The 18971-nt window shown below is 40.3% G+C and overlaps 1 protein-coding gene across 6 annotated transcripts in view; it reads right to left on the bottom strand.

Annotated features, from left to right (window-relative positions):
- Positions 1-16130: 16130 nt before the first annotated feature.
- The window catches only part of rap1gap2a (RAP1 GTPase activating protein 2a), a 299474-nt gene continuing 296633 nt past the window's right edge, over positions 16131-18971 (bottom strand). For all 6 annotated transcript variants that reach the window (XR_009650206.1, XR_009650205.1, XR_009650204.1 and 3 more), the window contains one exon: positions 16131-16708. The gene's annotated coding sequence lies outside the window, so the exon portion shown is untranslated. The remainder of the gene's footprint in view (positions 16709-18971) is intronic.

Below are 18971 nucleotides of genomic sequence, written 5' to 3'. Positions count from 1 at the left end.
AGTACAAATTGTAAATAAAAACAGAATGCAATGATGTGGAAGTTTCAAAATTCCATATTTTATTCAGAATAGAACATAGATGACATATGAAATGTTTAAACTGAGAAAATGTATCATTTAAAGAGAAAAATTAGGTGATTTTAAATTTCATGACAACAACACATCTCAAAAAAGTTGGGACAAGGCCATGTTTACCACTGTGAGACATCCCCTTTTCTCTTTACAACAGTCTGTAAACGTCTGGGGACTGAGGAGACAAGTTGCTCAAGTTTAGGGATAGGAATGTTAACCCATTCTTGTCTAATGTAGGATTCTAGTTGCTCAACTGTCTTAGGTCTTTTTTGCCGTATCTTCCGTTTTATGATGCGCCAAATGTTTTCTATGGGTGAAAGATCTGGACTGCAGGCTGGCCAGTTCAGTACCCGGACCCTTCTTCTACACAGCCATGATGCTGTAATTGATGCAGTATGTGGTTTGGCATTGTCATGTTGGAAAATGCAAGGTCTTCCCTGAAAGAGACATCATCTGGATGGGAGCACATGTTGCTCTAGAGCCTGGATATACCTTTCAGCATTGATGGTGTCTTTCCAGATGTGTAAGCTGCCCATGCCACACGCACTAATGCAACCCCATACCATCAGAGATGCAGGCTTCTGAACTGAGCGCTGATAACAACTTGGGTCGTCCTTCTCCTCTTTAGTCCGAATGACACGGCGTCCCTGATTTCCATAAAGAACTTCAAATTTTGATTCGTCTGACCACAGAACAGTTTTCCACTTTGCCACAGTCCATTTTAAATGAGCCTTGGCCCAGAGAAGACGTCTGCGCTTCTGGATCGCGTTTAGATACGGCTTCTTCTTTGAACTATAGAGTTTTAGCTGGCAATGGCGGATGGCACGGTGAATTGTGTTCACAGATAATGTTCTCTGGAAATATTCCTGAGCCCATTTTGTGATTTCCAATACAGAAGCATGCCTGTATGTGATGCAGTGCCGTCTAAGGGCCCGAAGATCACGGGCACCCAGTATGGTTTTCCGGCCTTGACCCTTACGCACAGAGATTCTTCCAGATTCTCTGAATCTTTTGATGATATTATGCACTGTAGATGATGATATGTTCAAACTCTTTGCAATTTTACACTGTCAAACTCCTTTCTGATATTGCTCCACTATTTGTCGGCGCAGAATTAGGGGGATTGGTGATCCTCTTCCCATCTTTACTTCTGAGAGCCGCTGCCACTCCAAGATGCTCTTTTTATGCCCAGTCATGTTAATGACCTACAGTGGTGCTTGAAAGTTTGTGAACCCTTTAGAATTTTCTATATTTCTGCATAAATATGACCTAAAACATCATCAGATTTTCACACAAGTCCTAAAAGTAGATAAAGAGAACCCAGTTAAACAAATGAGACAAAAATATTATACTTGGTCATTTATTTATTGAGGAAAATGATCCAATATTACACATCTGTGAGTGGCAAAAGTATGTGAACCTCTAGGATTAGCAGTTAATTTGAAGCTGGAATTAGAGTCAGGTGTTTTCAAGCAATGGGATGACAATCAGGTGTGAGTGGGCACCCTGTTTTATTTAAAGAACTGGGATCTATCAAAGTCTGATCTTTACAACACATGTTTGTGGAAGTGTATTATGGCACGAACAAAGGAGATTTCTGAGGACCTCAGAAAAAGTGTTGTTGATGCTCATCAGGCTGGAAAAGGTTACAAAACCATCTCTAAAGAGTTTGGATTCCACCAATCCACAGTCAGACAGATTGTGTACAAATGGAAGAAATTCAAGACCAGTGTTACCCTCCCCAGGAGTGGTCGACCAACAAAGATCACTCCAAGAGCAAGGTGTGTAATAGTCGGCAAGGTCATAAAGGACCCCAGGGTAACTTCTAAGCAACTGAAGGCCTCTCTCACATTGGCTAGTGTTAATGTTCATGAGTCCACCATCAGGAGAACACTGAACAACAATGGTGTGTATGGCAGGGTTGCAAGGAGAAAGCCACTGCTCTCCAAAAAGAACATTGCTGCTTGTCTGCAGTTTGCTAAAGATCATGTGGACAAGCCAGAAGGCTATTGGAAAAATGTTTTGTGGACAGATGAGACCAAAATAGAACTTTTTGGTTTAAATGAGAGGCGTTATGTTTGGAGAAAGGAAAACACTGCATTCCAGCATAAGAACCTTATCCCATCTGTGAAACATGGTGGTGGTAGTATCATGGTTTGGGCCTGTTTTGCTGCATCTGGGCCAGGATGGCTTGCCATCATTGATGGAACAATGAATTCTGAATTATACCAGTGAATTCTAAAGGAAAATGTCAGGACATCTGTCCATGAACTGAATCTCAAGAGAAGGTGGGTCATGCAGCAAGACAACGACCCTAAGCACACAAGTGGTTCTATCAAAGAATGGTTAAAGAAGAATAAAGTGAATGTTCTGGAAAGGCCAAGTCAAAGTCCTGTCCTTAATCCAATCAAAATGTTGTGGAAGGACCTGAAGTGAGCAGTTCATGTGAGGAAACCCACCACCATCCCAGAGTTGAAGCTGTTCTGTACGGAGGAATGGGCTAAAATTCCTCCAAGCTGATGTGCAGGACTGATCAACAGTTACCGCAAACGTTTAGCTGCAGTTATTGCTGCACAAGGGGGTCACACCAGATACTGAAAGCAAAGGTTCACATACTTTTGCCCCTCACAGATCTGTAATATTGGATCATTTTCCTCAATAAATAAATGACCAAGTAGAATATTTTTGTCTCATTTGTTTAACTGGGTTCTCTTTATCTACTTTTAGGATTTGTGTGAAAATCTGATGATGTTTTAGGTCATATTTATGCAGAAATATAGAAAATTCTAAAGGGTTCACAAACTTTCAAGCACCACTGTATTGCCAATTGACCTAATGAGTTGCAATTTGATCCTCCAGCTGTTCCTTTTTTGTACCTTTAAGTTTTCCAGCCTCTTATTGCCCCTGTCCCAACTTTTTTGAGATGTGTTGCTGTCATGAAATTTCAAATGAGCCAATATTTGGCATGAAATTTCAAAATGTCTCACTTTCGACATTTGATATGTTGTCTATGTTCTATTGTGAATACAAGATCAGTTTTTGAGATTTGTAAATTATTGCATTCCATTTTTATTTACAATTTGTACTTTGTTCCAACTTTTTTGGAATCGGGGTTGTAGAATAAAACTGGAGTTCCTTTTTTGTACATAGGATGACTATTGCATAACTATTCACACACTCCTCATACAAAATACTCCACATGTTGAATCTATGCAAACTAGCTCATATCATCATCACTAATAGAAGCAACCCAAAGCCCTCATCATGATGCTACCATCCCCATGCTTCAATACAGGGAAGGCTTTCTTACTCTGATGAGCAGTGTTGGGTTTCTGCAAGAACCTTCTCCACACATGCTGAGACTCTAACATGCTTTTTGGCAAACTCATGTCTTTTTTTTCTCTCCTTTGCCACTCTTTCATAAAGCACACCATGTTCCATCTGAGCTGTGGATCTCTCCAGTTACTACCTGCGGTCATGTCTCTGACTAATCCCTTCTTTACTAAGCGACAGATGTTTAGTTGATGGCTTCCTCAAAACAGAGTTGTGGTTTTGACATATTCTTTCCATTGTTAAATTTTTAATGTCGCTCTGCTGGGTGTTCTAATGTTTGGGACTTTTTTTTAGAACTAAACCCTGACTAATACAATCAGAACTTTATCCTGGAATTGGTTTCATCGCTCCTTGAGCTTCATGATGCTGTCTGTCTGTTTATGTATATAAAAATAGGCATGTTTATATTGTATATTCAACTAATTATGTGACTTCTAATGGCAACTTATCACAACAGAGCTAATTTAGTATATCCAGTAATTTCGCAAACTCTATTGATTTGTTTTTGTTTGTTTATTTTATTTTTTTCTTTGTCCAATTTCAATATTAACTACTTATTAACCTCGCTTGCTTGGTCTTTACGGGAAAATATCAGACCTCTGTCTTTTTCTACGGACTTCACCTACGGCTCAATCCGTACTGTCAAGACCTCGGTCTGTTATTTTCCCACAAAGACTCAGCAAGTGGGTGGCACGGTGGTGTAGTGGTTAGCGCTGTCGCTTCACAGCAAGAAGGTCTGGGTTCGAGCCCCGTGGCCGGCGAGGGCCTTTCTGTGCGGAGTTTGCATGTTCTCCCCGTGTCCGCGTGGGTTTCCTCCGGGTGCTCCGGTTTCCCCCACAGTCCAAAGACATGCAGGTTAGGTTAACTGGTGACTCTAAATTGACCGTAGGTGTGAATGTGAGTGTGAATGGTTGTCTTTGTCTATGTGTCAGCCCTGTGATGACCTGGCGACTTGTCCAGGGTGTACCCCGCCTTTCGCCCGTAGTCAGCTGGGATAGGCTCCAGCTCGCCTGTGACCCTGTAGAACAGGATAAAGCGGCTAGAGATAATGAGATGAATGAGATGAGACTCAGCAAGTGAGATTAATAAGGAGTTTACTATATGGCTTTTTTTTATTTCTAAGATTAAAATAGATGGTCATTATAACGAGGCCTGACACTGCTTTCAGTCACGTCATATTTGTAACGTTGTTGAGTCACGCATGCAGAAAAAACAGCTCGCGGTTTCAAAACTGAATTTCTGTTAGCGGTTAGCGCTTTCTGAATGCTCTTCGTTGCTCATTTCTTGAATAACTCAGTGACTCTGTTTTGTCTTTTGTGTTTCAGACATTTTTGATTCCGTTTTTATTTCCAATTAATCTTTTTTTGTCATTTTGTTCTTGCTTGTTTTTTTTTTTTTTCCAACATTGAAAGCTGGCGTCTTAGAAAGAAAGTCTGTAATCTTCCATGGGCATTACGGGAAAATTCTGCCCGCCAAGGAACCAATCAGAGCGCATGATTTTACTGGATGTAGTTCATGCCATATAATAAATATATATTATTTACCAGCTGAGAGGTCCGTATCGTGAAATACTGTGACCAAGGTCTTGAAAGTACTGACCGAGGTCATGGTATTTCACCATACGGACCGACCTTAAGCTGGTAAATAATATGTATTTTTTCTTTACCAAATTCTAACAGAAAACGAGAGCGCCCGAAAGGGAAAACCGAGCCGAGCCGCCATTTTGAATCCTCATTCACGGCTGTAATGCAAATGGCTTCCTCCTCAGTATACAAGTGCACTTCCATGGCAGGAAAAAAACTACATTTTGCCACCTATGTAGTCCCCTATTTATACAAATAGGAGTCATTCAGGATTCAGCCGTGTTTTTGCTCGGCGTTAGCAACAGTTAGAGGTTTTTAGCTTTCTCCTGAAATGTTTTCTTTTATTTTTTCTTCCTCAGGGTAGTAAAACTCGCTTTCGCTGTGAAGACTGTCATTATCGCTATCCATGCTGTAAAATTAATGCTATTCTCCTGAGAAATGTGAAAATAAATGTTGACAAAAATTGCTACTTTGTTTGTTGTTGTTGTGAATGAGCGAGTCACCAGAGGTTCATAACTGGGGTCCATACAGTGCCTTGCAAAAGTATTCATACCCCTTGAACTTTTTCACATTTTTTCACCTTACAACCATGAACTTAAAAGTTTTTATTGAGATTTTATGTGATAGACCAACACAGAGTAGCACATAATTGTGAAGTGAAACACAAATGATAAATGGTCTTCAAAATTTTAAACAAATAAAAATCTGAAAAATGTGGTGTGCATTAGTATTCAGCCCCCCTGCGTCAATACTTTGTAGAGCCACCTTTTGCTGCAATTACAGTTGCAAGTCTTTTGTGGTATGCCTCTACCAGCTTTGCACATCTAGACAATGAAATTTTTGCCCATTCTTCTTTGCAAAATAGCTCAAGCTCAGCCAGATCTGACAGAGAGCGTCTGTGAACAGCAATTTTCAAGTCTTGCCACAGATGCTCAATGGGATTTAGGTCTGGACTTTGACTGGGCCATTCTAACACATGAATATTCTTTGATCTAAACCATTCCATTGTAGCTCTGGCTGTATGTTTAGGGTCGTTGTCTTGCTGGAAGGTGAATCTCCTTACCAGTCTCAAATGTTTTGCAGCCTCCAACAGGTTTTCTTCCAGGATTGCCCTGTATTTAGCTCCATCCATCTTCCCATCAACTCTGACCAGCTTCCCTGTCCCTGCTGAAGAAAAGCATCCCCATAGCATGATGCTGCCACCACCATGTTTCACAGTGGGGATGGTGTGTGCAGGGTGATGAGCAGTGTTAGGTTTCCGCCACACATAGCGCTTTGCATTTAGGCTAAAAAGTTCAACTTTGGTCTCATCTGACCAAAGCGCCTTCTTCTACATGTTTGCTGTGTCCCCTACATGGCTTCTGGCAAACTGCAAATGGGACTTCTTATGCCTGTCTTTCAACAATGGCTTTCTTCTTGCCACTCTTCCAAAAAGGCCAGATTTGTGGAATGTACGACTTATAGTTGTCCTGTGCACAGATTCTCCCACCTGAGCTGTGGATTTCTGCAGCTCCTCCAGAGTGATCATGGGCCTCTTGGCTGCTTCTCTGACCAGTGCTCTCCTTGCTCGCTCTGTCAGTTTAGGTGGACGGCCATGTCTTGGTAGGTTTGCAGTTGTGCCATACTTTTTCCATTTTTGAATGATGGATTGAACAGTGCTTCATGAGATGTTCAGAGCTTGGGATATTTTTTATAACCTAACCCTGCTTTAAACTTCTCCAGAACTTTATCCCTGACCTGTCTGGTGAGTTCTTTGGTCTTCATGATGCTGTTTGTTCTTCAGTGTTCTCTAACAAACCACTGAGGCCTTCACAGAACAAGTGTATTTATGCTGAGAGTAAATTACACACAGTAGGACTCTATTAACTAATTAGATGACTTCTGAAGGCAATTGATTGCACTGGATTGTATTTAGAGGTATCAGAGTACAGGGGGCTGAATACTTATGCGCATCACATTTTTCAGATTTTTATTTGTTTAAAATTTTGAAGACCATTGATCATTTTCGTTTCACTTCACAATTATGTGCTACTCTGTGTTGGTCTATCACATAAATCGTGTTCGTAAGGTGGAAAAATGTGAAAAAGTTCAAGGGGTATGAATACTTTTTCAAGGCACTGTAACCGGGGTCCATACCGTAGGATACGGACCCGCTCGCCAGCCAATCAGAGCGCAGGATTTGGACTGCGATAAAAATAATATAGGGTATTTTGTGCAACTTCAACCCCAGTCATGTCCACAGTTCCAGGTTGTAACACTACAAATAGAAGATAGGCCGAGTTCAAGTGTGTGTGGTTATTACTTATGCAACACACTGTCACTGTAATTAATGTTAAGCCTTTTCTATTTCTTTTGCAAATGAGGATAAATTTCTTTATGATTGAACGGACGACACATTTGACACAAAATACAACATTTTATTTCATAATAAATTCTCAATGGCACAGTACAGAACCAAATATACATATACAGGAATAATCTTTAAATTATCTGCAGTTATTTACGTCTCTGTTTACTCTGCAATTATATTTTACAGACATTGAAAGAAGGTTTAAAAGCAATAAATTATGTCAGTATCAAACTAAAACTCCTGAGCAGTAGCAGCGCTACTCCACACACACTCTCTGCCCAAATGCTCCAGTACACACTCCGCTCGGGACAGGGACACGGCGTGTGCTTTAAGCTCTCGCTACAGGGAAAGTGTTTCGGTGGCTAACACACACTGTACACTTACACCGATTCTTTCACTCACAACCTATCCACTGGAAACATTTCTGTTTCTCAAACATCAGCAGAAAAGTGCTTTTTTGCTTGCTCTTAATAGAAATGAAACTCAAAATCACACATTCACAAGTTACAACATATGAACAAAGTACCAGAATGCTGGAACTATATTTTTGGCATATGTACAATTCACCTCAAGGGGATAAAACTGAAGTCAATAAAATATTTTTGTTTTCTTTACAAGAGTCTAGAGGAAAAAATAAGGCATAATATAAGAGTTGGGATATTTTCTTTTTCTTTGTATTTTCAAAGCGGTATTTCAGGCTTGAGCTGTGAAACACACACACACACACACACACACACACACACACAGTCCTCCCTCACTAACACACTCTCTGTTCGAGGTTAATGATGGTTAGCTTGCGAGCATGGTATACAGCATTAAATATTTGCTAATTTAGTTATAGTTGCATAACTAGCATTAACCTCTGACTAGTCCAGCTGTTCTTAGCTCGATAATTAATCGCCATTTAGCAAACTATGTCTTCGAATTACTATGAAGAGCTGTGGTTCGATGTTCTGCTGCAATGTTAAATTGTATTTGCTTTAAACAAAAATCTCTGTTAGCTCGTAATGCTGGTTAACTAGCTAGCATAAGCATCATATTAAATAATCAGCCAATTTAGCTATTGTGAACTAACATTAACTTCTGACTGGTGCCGCTGTTCTTAGTTAGCAAGCTAACATTACCACCTCGCTAATTTAGCTAATGTTACCTAGCTAGCTAACTAACATTAATTTCTCGATAATTTAGCTACAGTTAACCAACATTAACCTCTGACTAGTGGAGCTAACTCCCTGCCAATTAGCTAATTTAAGCCTAGGTCACAACCGGACGTACGATTTTTTGGCCGTACGATTTTTGGCGTTTCCCAAATCACTGCGTTTTTTTTTTGTTCGTGGAGAAAGAGGCACGTTGGCCGTAAGTTTGTCTTGCAACCTGAAAAAAACGTAAGTGCCCATAGAGTTTGTTTGACATGACAAAGAACCTCTGCGGCTGGTCTGCGGCCAGACTACAGCTCGAAAATCAGCACGTCACACGCACGCCCTCCGTGCATTTCATGCGCGCCCTCCGTGCGTTTCTTGCGTTTTTTGCACGTAGACCGGCCGTAGGAGCACGTACGGCCGGTTGTGACCGAGGCATTAGCTACTAATGGCTACCATTAGCTAACTAGTAAACTTAGAATGAGAAGTTAGAGCTTCTTTTTCTCTCTGGAAAAAACAAAAAACAAAACAAAAAAGAAAAAAAACAGTTATTGGTTAATCCCTGCTGAAAAATCCAGATTGGTAAAACCAGCTGGATTTTTCAGCAAGGATATCGATTAGCTAGCTAACATAAGCTAGCATGCCTGTTTTCTAAACAATAGCTAAACAATATTACCAGCCAGCTAACTTGGCTAAGGTTAACTAGCTAACAAAATAGGAATTCCTTCAAAAAAATAATAATCATCATGTGTTTACCATCAGAATGGCTTTGATTTAAATTTGACTTATAGATTTTTTTCACTCATATTTTACTGGTAGAAGAATAAACAGCTGGTTGACACAATTTACAAGAAATGTGTTTTCTTGCATCTTCTTTCACACTTGTGGTTGTTTATTTTATTTTATTTTAGTCATATCATATTAGAGCTGCAGAAATACCCAGGTGGTGATTCTGATATTTAAATAGTTTTGTTAGATATTTGAATATATGACGTTCTGTGTATAATGATGCATCGACTAAATAATTCACATTTTATAACCAAATTATTTTATCCCTAGCCCTGTGATGACCTGGAGACTTGTCCAGGGTGTACCCCACCTTTCGCCCGTAGTCAGCTGGGATAGGCTCCAGCTTGCCTGCGACCCTGTAGAACAGGATAAAGCGGCTAGAGATAATGAGAGGAGATGAGATTTTATCCCTTAGGCCCTGGCCACACTATAGCTCGCAATGGGTTTGCGAATACTTGGCGATGAAAAATCAGTAGCATCGCCACCAATCATGCGATGCACGGTGAATGTTCTCTGAGCTTTGCTTGTTGTTTTTTAGTGTGTCTCTGCCTCATGAGTGGCCAAAAACATTGCGAAAAATTTCAGTGTATGCACTGAAATTTGATGGTGATGTTTTCATTGGGAAACTAAGCGGCGAATACTTGCAGATGAGTTTGGGAATACTTCCTGAAGCTCAGGGAACCTTCACTGAACCTCTTGAGATGTATTTGTCGCAATCCCCATGCTCATTGGTTCCTTGGCGACACAGCGGTGAGACGTAGCCTAACCTTCGCTGAGACTTGAAAAGTGCCTTTATATTCAGCGATCTTTTGCTGAGGTCCGTAATTGGTTGGGTGAAGGATTCATAAATATTCTGCAAATGTTTGGTGACGGTTAGACGATGCATTTGTGATCATTGCTGATTGGTTGGCGCTGATGTCACGCATTGATGAAATCTGCTGAACAAGGCATTAGTGATCATTCTCATACACAACCCTCAAGCATGCCTCATAAGAAAAATGCCGTGTCCTCAAAAGAAAAGGGCCAAGTGCTCTACTGCTGCGTGACCACAACTTTTTGCTCACAAAGTACACATCGGCACCAAACTGCCTCATTTTCAACGATATTCCATCGCAAAGCATCGTGAGCTGTAGTGTGACTGTAGCCTTACAAACAACTCAGTTATATTTAGGTTATAGTTGAGTGAAGTAAGCTAAGGTCAAATCACGTCAAGTTAATAGCTCACATTCGCAAAAATGAATTGTAGGAAATGGGAGAGTTTCGAGGAAGTATCATTTGGACATGTTGTACGAACAGATATTGAATGCTAGAAGTCATTTCCTTCAATTCAGTGAGGCTGCCTTCATTTCTAAACCTAACAACAGAGAGAAAATTGCCTTACAACCAACCAAATTAGCGATCCAGTAGTGTTAGATCGGCAAATTATGCTTAAAGAAACCCCACACTGATGTGACCTCGTGCTTTGGATTTTCATATTTTGTGAATTAAAAATGATCCGATGATAACATTTGATGTATATTGTAACATGAAGTTTGCACTGTATAAGCAAGTATCAGTAGTATGGCTAATTGAAATCTGTATAAACATACAGAAAAAGCACAGGTTCTGAATGTTAAAGAACATTTGCAGTGTCATACGTACGTAGAGTACTGTGCAAAAGTCTTACGCCCATGTAAAGAAACGCTGTAGACCAAAAATGGCTTAAAAATAAGAAATGAAATGTTTCAACATGAAAAAAATACTGTAAACAGTAATCAGTAAGCCATAATCGATGAAACAAAGTCATATGAGTAGCACGCTGTGTGAGCACAATCGCTATCAGGCGCGTTAAAATGTAAATAACTTTTCTAGAATTTCACCAAAACTCATTGAATTTTCAGCATTGTAAGAGAACTCCCTAAAGTATTATTCAGCAAAACCCCAGAGTGATGGCACAAATCTAGAATTTTTAACAGAATTTTAGTTCTTAAAATTTAACGTAATTATGGACGTCACGCGTAACATTTACACCCGTGAAAAATCACTTTGAATGCTGTTTTGAAAGTTTTGATCAAATATTCTCTATAATAAAAAAAATCGCTTAAATATTATAAACACACAGTCTTTTAATGTATCAAAAAATAATTTTGATAAAGCAAGGAAATTCGGAAGAAAATTTGTTTTTTCTTTTGCTTGTTGTGCGCGTCACGCTACCAAAATCTAACTAACCCCTTCACGAACAATTCCAACTTTCATGGACTTGTAGTGCGAATAAACCTTTCAAAAAAATATACAATACTTCTCACCCAGTAAATTAGAATCCTGGTGATTTATATCCTCGTAGCTTCAGTAGATCTAGAGATTTAGTTGATTTAGTAAATCCCAAACGCTGTGAAACATGCCAGCCATCTATGGTGAGAAGTGCTACTGTAGTTGAGAAACTCTCATTTCTCCCGCTTCCAACTAACTCCATGACCCATACCAAAATAACAATGTCACGCTCATCACTTAAGGATGATTTATGCCAAGTTTCACGGAAACATACAGCGAAATAAACTTGCTAGAAGCATTTTTCAAAATCCCAAACATTATGAAACATTTCTTGTAGGGTTTCAGGTTACAAATTTCGAGAATAGAGAAATTGCGGTGCAAAAGTTTGCCACTAAACTCGCGAAAATACTCCATCCTAGCGAGTTTCACAACCGAACTAGGCTATGTGACAGTCTGTGACCACCCAGGAATGTTCAAGAAGGTACGCTTCTAGGCATGTGCGATCGAGAAAGACGCCACGTGAAGGTAGTAAAGGTAGTATTTCCACTGTCTTATGACGTTTTTGCTTGTTTTAGCGCAATAAACAATGCATTATGGGTAATCATTAAAATGCTGATTTCAAGGTTAAAATGGGTAAAAACAACTAATTTATATAGATATTGTAAAAATTGTGCCTAATAGTTATTTCAGTACATAAAATCAAAACCTGAATTTTTAATTTTTTTCCCTATGTTACACCATTGTGCATCTATAGCATGCTACTCATCTCAATATTTGGTGTGAGACAACCCTTTGCTTAAACCCCCCCCCCCCCCCCACAAAAAAACAAAAACAAAATAGTCGTCTCAGTTTTATGCGGAAATGAGCTGTAGGTTTTACTGAGCATCTTACAGAACCAGCCACAGTTCTTCTGGACACTTTGACTGTCACACTCGCGTCTTCATTTTGCACCAAAACCCAGCAGCCTTCATTATGTTTTCTTTCTTAGGGCCCGTTTACACGAGGACGCTGTCGGGTAAAAACGACTAAATATTTTATCGGAAGTGCCTTTCGTCTACACGGGGACGGCGTTTCCGAGGCTGAAAAACGGGAAAAATTGAAAACGCCTTCCAGAGTGGATAAGTTAAAAACAGCCCCCGTTGCATATCCGTCTAAACTACCCAATACGCAAAACTCTGCTCGGATCTGCTCACGTCGGGTATGCGTTTACGTCATACATATGTCATATACTGTACATGCCAGCCCGGGAAGTAAGAAAGTAAGTAAAAAAGTAAGAGCATGTCTGATTACATCGATCCAACGGACCTTCAAGCTGCTCTGGCAGCTTTAATAAACGTCCAGGAGTCCTTCGAACATCTATACCGAATCTGCACATATACCGTTAATGAACAGAGGCGGGTATAGTATGCTCTTACTTTTTTACTTGCTTTCTTACTTACCATAGCCAGAGTAGTCAAAGTTTTCGCGGTGCAGATCAGACAAGACGGAAGACGTTGCGCATGCGTGCAGACATAGCGGAGGTCTTTCACAGCACCACCTAGCCGCCTGGCATGCACATCCAATTGAATTCCACACATTTATGCGTCACCGTATAGACGCAGATTTCCTCCTTGAAAACGGTCGTGTGGATGCGGAAAAAAGTGAGAACGAAAACGGACTTTTGCGTTTTTGTTTCAGACCGTCCCCGTGTAAAGTGGGCCTTAAACTGCTCAGATACAAACTTTTTTTTTTTCTGTAACATTTAATTTTGTGCTGGAAAAAAAAATGAACATTTGGAACTCTAAAATGTTTTTGTAATGTTTTGACTTGATAATGTAGATGTCATAAAATAGAACTCTATAACAAAGTTTGTATGAAAACAAAGAGGGTGCCAAAGACTTTTGCACAGTACTGTGTATCTATTATAAAGTATTAGCCATTGGCTAATACTGTTGGTTTGGTCACAGAAGGAACTGTAACTTTATTACTGTAAAAACTACAAGACATTCAAGTTGAAAATCAGTAAATTAGGACATTGAAAACAGTATATGTGGTGGTCAGGGAGAACTCGCTCACTTACTCATCGTACATTTGGAAAACACCCCAAATTTACGATTTATAACTGTCGTGTCTTGTGCATGCTCTGCCGATAGCATACTTGGGCATGAGTATTTGAAGAAACTGTATGTATTTTGCACGAAAACAACTTTCAAATTCACTTTTTTTTTTTTAAATTCAGGCTTTCTTCCTGCAAAGATCATGTTTGGTAATAAACCAGTAAAAACAAAAGGGGTGTTCACACGGCACATATTTGCATCGATGCTGCACCGATGTATTTTGTTGCGATATATCTTACACCGGTGTAAATTTTGTGGAGCGTTCACACGTCACAAACCTGCTTACTAGAGAGAAGCGTGTTAGCACCGGTGCAGCCCCACTTGCGTTCACACGGCAGTTTTTGCGACCGTGCAATATTCGCAAAAACTTTATTACTATCATTTCCTTTGATAGTAATAAAGTTTTGATATCATTTCCTTTTATTACTATCATTTCCTATCATTATTACTATCATTTCCGATAGTAATAATGCGGAAATGAAATATGCGCATGCGTGAAAATGTACTTCCTTTTTCCGGTTGTCATGGCATCACCAAGCGCCAGGAAAACAACGTGGATGAAGACAACAGTGTTGCCAGATACTGCTGACGTTTTCCAGCCCAAAATATGTTCAAATCCGCCAAAATGCACTTAAAACCACCCAATCTGGCAACACTGGAAGACATGCAGTTCTGTTATTGTTGATATTCGCCATTTTGGAAGCGCAAAATACCAGGATGCAAATTATGCAATGCCTGTATGTAATCAACTCTCCTCACGCGTAGCGAGTCTACCCCTGTAGCGTTCAGACGTCCCATTTTATATCGGTGCTGCCCCGCAAACTAGCATTTACTCCGGAGTAAATTTCTTAAACCACCTCCCGAGCAGGGTTAGATTTGCACCGGTTTAAGCAGCTTTCAGGGGCTACACTGGTATAACTTTGTACCGTGTGAACGCTCTACCGGGGCAGCCCCGGTGCTACACTGGAGTAAAAGTTGCCGTGTGAACACCCCTAAAGTCAGCCTGCCTAAAGACATTGAAAACCTTGCAAAATAAGGGAATGTCATGCTTTGATCAAGTTGTTGGATTGCTACGTGGCACGTCCAAAGGACTTAAACATGATAAATTCAGGTTGTGATCTGATACCGGGTGTTAAAATGTTTTGTGATGCCAGAATCTTCATTTGTATACTGTACATACAGGACACTTTTTCCATGGAATAAAAACACATGTTCTATTCCCTTCTAGCGGGTTTCATTGATTTGGTTTGATAGCATGCAATATTGTAAGCATATCGCTTATCCTACGTGTATTACATCACTCTACCCAATGGAGAATGAGCGTTGAATATGGTTTACAATATTGCATGGTTGTCAAGACAACATCATGTCACATGTCGGAGATGTAAAACTTCCACACTAGCGAGTGACTGGGACAATTTGTAAACAAACATGGCGGCCAGTTTTGCTTCGTTAAGTACGGAAGATTTTGAGAGAATTTTGAAAGAGAAAGACGTGTTGAACACCTGAAAGGAATGTGTATGTATCATAATAATTTTGGCTGGCTTTTTTTTCATGGTCTATCAGATATATTCCATTCAGCTACTCGTCTTCGACTTGTTCAATATCATGCTAGCTGAATGTAATATATATGATATACCACTCAATGCCAGCCAATATTATTTAAATGTTTAGCGTTTCATTTTTGTCATAACCACAGGTTAAAATGCTCAAAATTTGCTTGTGCTTGAAACAGTTCAGGAAAGTGTTGTTTTCAGAACGATATGTCGTAAAATGTCAGAATTTCATCATGTGAAAAGTTTTCCCAAACCACCACATATAGAGACTTTAAAGGAACAGTCCACCGTATTTCCATAATGAAATATGCTCTTATCTGAATTGAGACGAGCTGCTCCGTACCTGTCCGAGCTTTGCGCGACCTCCCAGTCAGTCAGACGCGCTGTCACTCCTGTTAGCAATGTAGCTAGGCTCAGTATGGCCAATGGTATTTTTTGGGGCTGTAGTTAGACGCGACCAAACTCTTCCGTGTTTTTCCTGTTTACATAGGTTTATATGACCAGTGATATGAAACAAGTTCAGTTACACAAATTGAAATGTGGCGATTTTCTATGCTATGGAAAGTCCGCACTATAATGACAGGCATACTAACACCTTCTGCGCGCTTCGGCAGCGCATTGATATGGAGCTCAGATATCAATGCGCTGCCGAAGTGCGCAGAAGGTGTTAGTACACCTGTCATTATAGTGCGGACTTTCCATAGCATAGAAAATCGCTACGTTTCAATTTGTGTAACTGAACTTGTTTCATGTCACTGGTCATATAAACCTATGTAAACAGGAAAAACACGGAAGAGTTTGGTCGCATCTAACTACAGCCCCAAAAAATACCATTGGCCATGCTGAGCCTAGCTACATTGCTAACAGGAGTGACAGCGCGTCTGACTGCGTCTGACTGACTGGGAGGTCGCGCAAAGCTCGGATAGGTACGGAGCAGCTCGTCTCAATTCAGATAAGAGCATATTTCATTATGGAAATACGGTGGACTGTTCCTTTAATATTTGGCAAGGAAGTAGTATCTATAGTCTGTGTAGTGCCACACACTTACTAAAAAAATTACATTTCAGCTGTATTTGCATCATGGCTTGTAATAGACTCGGCTGTATCTTTGCTGTATTGTTGAGTATCTTGTGTTTCATCATTATGTATTACATACAAGTCACCGCAATTGAAATAGTTCAAATTTAAAAAAAACACAAGGCCAAGGTCACCACAAGGAACACAGCAAATACATCACATGCCTCTTCTGAAGTTTGGATTTATGCACATTATTTTTGTACATTATCAGCTACATTTGACCATAAACTGAACCTTTTACAGGTTTTAAACAAACAGTTTCGTTTGTGGCCTTCTCTTCTGCTAAAACTTGCTTTGGCATCTTGGCATTGTCTGTTCTGTGTGTGTGTGTGTGTGTTTGTACAGTTTATAAAGGTGTGTGTTGGAGCAGTGATGAAGGTGGTTGCATTGCGTACAGCAGATCAGCAGATGGTCCCTTCTCGCTTTGACAGAAAGTCTCTTCCATCCAGTTAAGCTACACTGTCTGGAAATGAGAAGATAAGAAAAAAAATACATGATGAGGATGAATAAAACAAAACTGCATCCTGAGTTGCCAATTTATTAGATATATCTACATTTGAACATTTTAGCAAGGACATCTATGATATAGGTTACATTGTAGATGGAACCAAGTGACTGATCCAATGGAGGTGAAAACAACCTCCTCCAACAATGTTGGCAGAGGTTGTGTTTTCACCTCTGTTTGTTTGCCTGTTTTTCCCCAATGTAACTCAAAAAGTAATGAATGGATTTTAATGAAATTTGGAGGAAAGGTGGGCCATGGGCCAAGGAACAATGGATTAGATTTTGATGCAAATCCAGATATGTATTCTGATCCAGGTTTTTTTTTTTTTTGGTCTGTTCCCAACATAACTCAAAAAGTAGTGAACAGATTTGGATGAAATTTTGTGGACAGCTTTAGTATTATCCTAAGTTCAAGTGATTTGATTTTGATGTTGATAATATGTGGCTTGGTGAAGGTATGCGCTACCAAGTTCCCTTCTAGTATTCAAGGAAAGAAGACAATTTCTTGTGTGTATGAAAATCATGAGTATTTAAAATGCAAAAATGTTAAATTTCCCAATGTAACTCCAAAAGTGGGGCGGCACGGCGGTGTAGTGGTTAGCGCTGTCGCCTCACAGCAAGAAGGTCCGGGTTCGAGCCCCGGGGCCGGCGAGGGCCTTTCTGTGTGGAGTTTGCATGTTCTCCCCGTGTCCGCGTGGGTTTCCTCCGGGTGCTCCGGTTTCCCCCACAGTCCAAAGACATGCAGGTTAGGTTAACTGGTGACTCTAAATTGACCGTAGGTGTGAATGTGAGTGTGAATGGTTGTCTGTGTCTATGTGTCAGCCCTGTGATGACCTGGCGACTTGTCCAGGGTGTACCCCGCCTTTCGCCTGTAGTCAGCTGGGATAGGCTCCAGCTCGCCTGCGACCCTGTAGAACAGGATAAAGTGGCTACAGATAATGAGATGAGATGAGATGAGATGAGATGAGATGAACTCCAAAAGCAGTGAACAGATTTTGATGAAATTTGGAGGAAATGTGGGTCATGGGCCAAGGAACAATTGATTAGATTTTGACACAAATCCAGATATGTATGTGGATCTACGATGCTTTTTTTGTCTTTTCCCAACATAATTCAAAAAGTAGTGAACAGATATGGATGAAATTTGGTGGACAGCTTTAGTATTATCCTAGGATCAAGTGATTTGATGTTGATAACATGTGGCTTGGTGAAGGTATACACTCTACCGAGTTCCCTTCTAATTCCCAAGGAAAGAAGACAATTTATTGTGTGTGTGAAAATCACAAGTATTAAAACAGTGAGTAAATGAGGAATTAATGATGATCAGGTGAGAGTTCAGATGACTGCGAAGTGACCTGGTGTTGTGGTCATGGGGACCTCTGGTGGTGTGGGGTGGATTTGACAAGCGATACAGTCAGAATATGGACAACTACACTGCAAGTTTTACTGTGAACTTTTGCATATAATGAACTAAGCTTGTGCCTTTAGTGACAGTGAGTCAGAGTCTTAAAAAAAAAAATCACTTAGCCATGCACTCCTCTTCCCCCCAGAGACACAACAATAAGTAATTAAGTCCGCAGTCAAGTTAACAATACATCCATCCATTATCCATAACCGCTTATCCTGTACAGGGTTGTGGGCAAGCTGGAGCCTATCCCAGCTGACTATGGGCGAGAGGCGGGGTACACCCTGGACAAGTTGCCAGATCATCGCAGGGTTGATACATAGAGACAAACAACCATTCACACCTACAGTCAATTTAGAGCCACCAATTAACCTAACCTGCATGTCTTTGGACTGTGGGGGAAACCGGTGCACCCAGAGGAAACCCATACAGACAGGGAGAACATACAAACTCCGCACAGGAAGCTGCCCATTGGCCACTGGGCTCAAACCCAGAACCTTCTTGCTGTGAGGCGACAGTGCTAACCACTACACCACCGTGCCACCCTTAACAATACATGTCAACACCAAAAAACAAAGGCTTAACTAGCCTCACTTAGGTGTCGATCACTAACAATTATCGAGAACAGTGATCATTGACTTCAGAAAATTCCTTAAAAGGACTTTATGAGCTAAAAGCGGTTTTACTTGAGTCTTTACTCCGTAAACATTGTCGTCATGGCTACTTGTAAACGTAAGATACTCTCCATCGAAGACAAACTTCATATCCAGGAGCATCTGGTGAGAAAGTTATGAATTTGTCATAAGGATATGATATC

Source organism: Neoarius graeffei, chromosome 17 (genome assembly GCF_027579695.1).
Source record: "Neoarius graeffei isolate fNeoGra1 chromosome 17, fNeoGra1.pri, whole genome shotgun sequence".
Taxonomy (NCBI): domain Eukaryota; kingdom Metazoa; phylum Chordata; class Actinopteri; order Siluriformes; family Ariidae; genus Neoarius; species Neoarius graeffei.
This window is presented reverse-complemented; position numbering and strand designations above follow the sequence as displayed.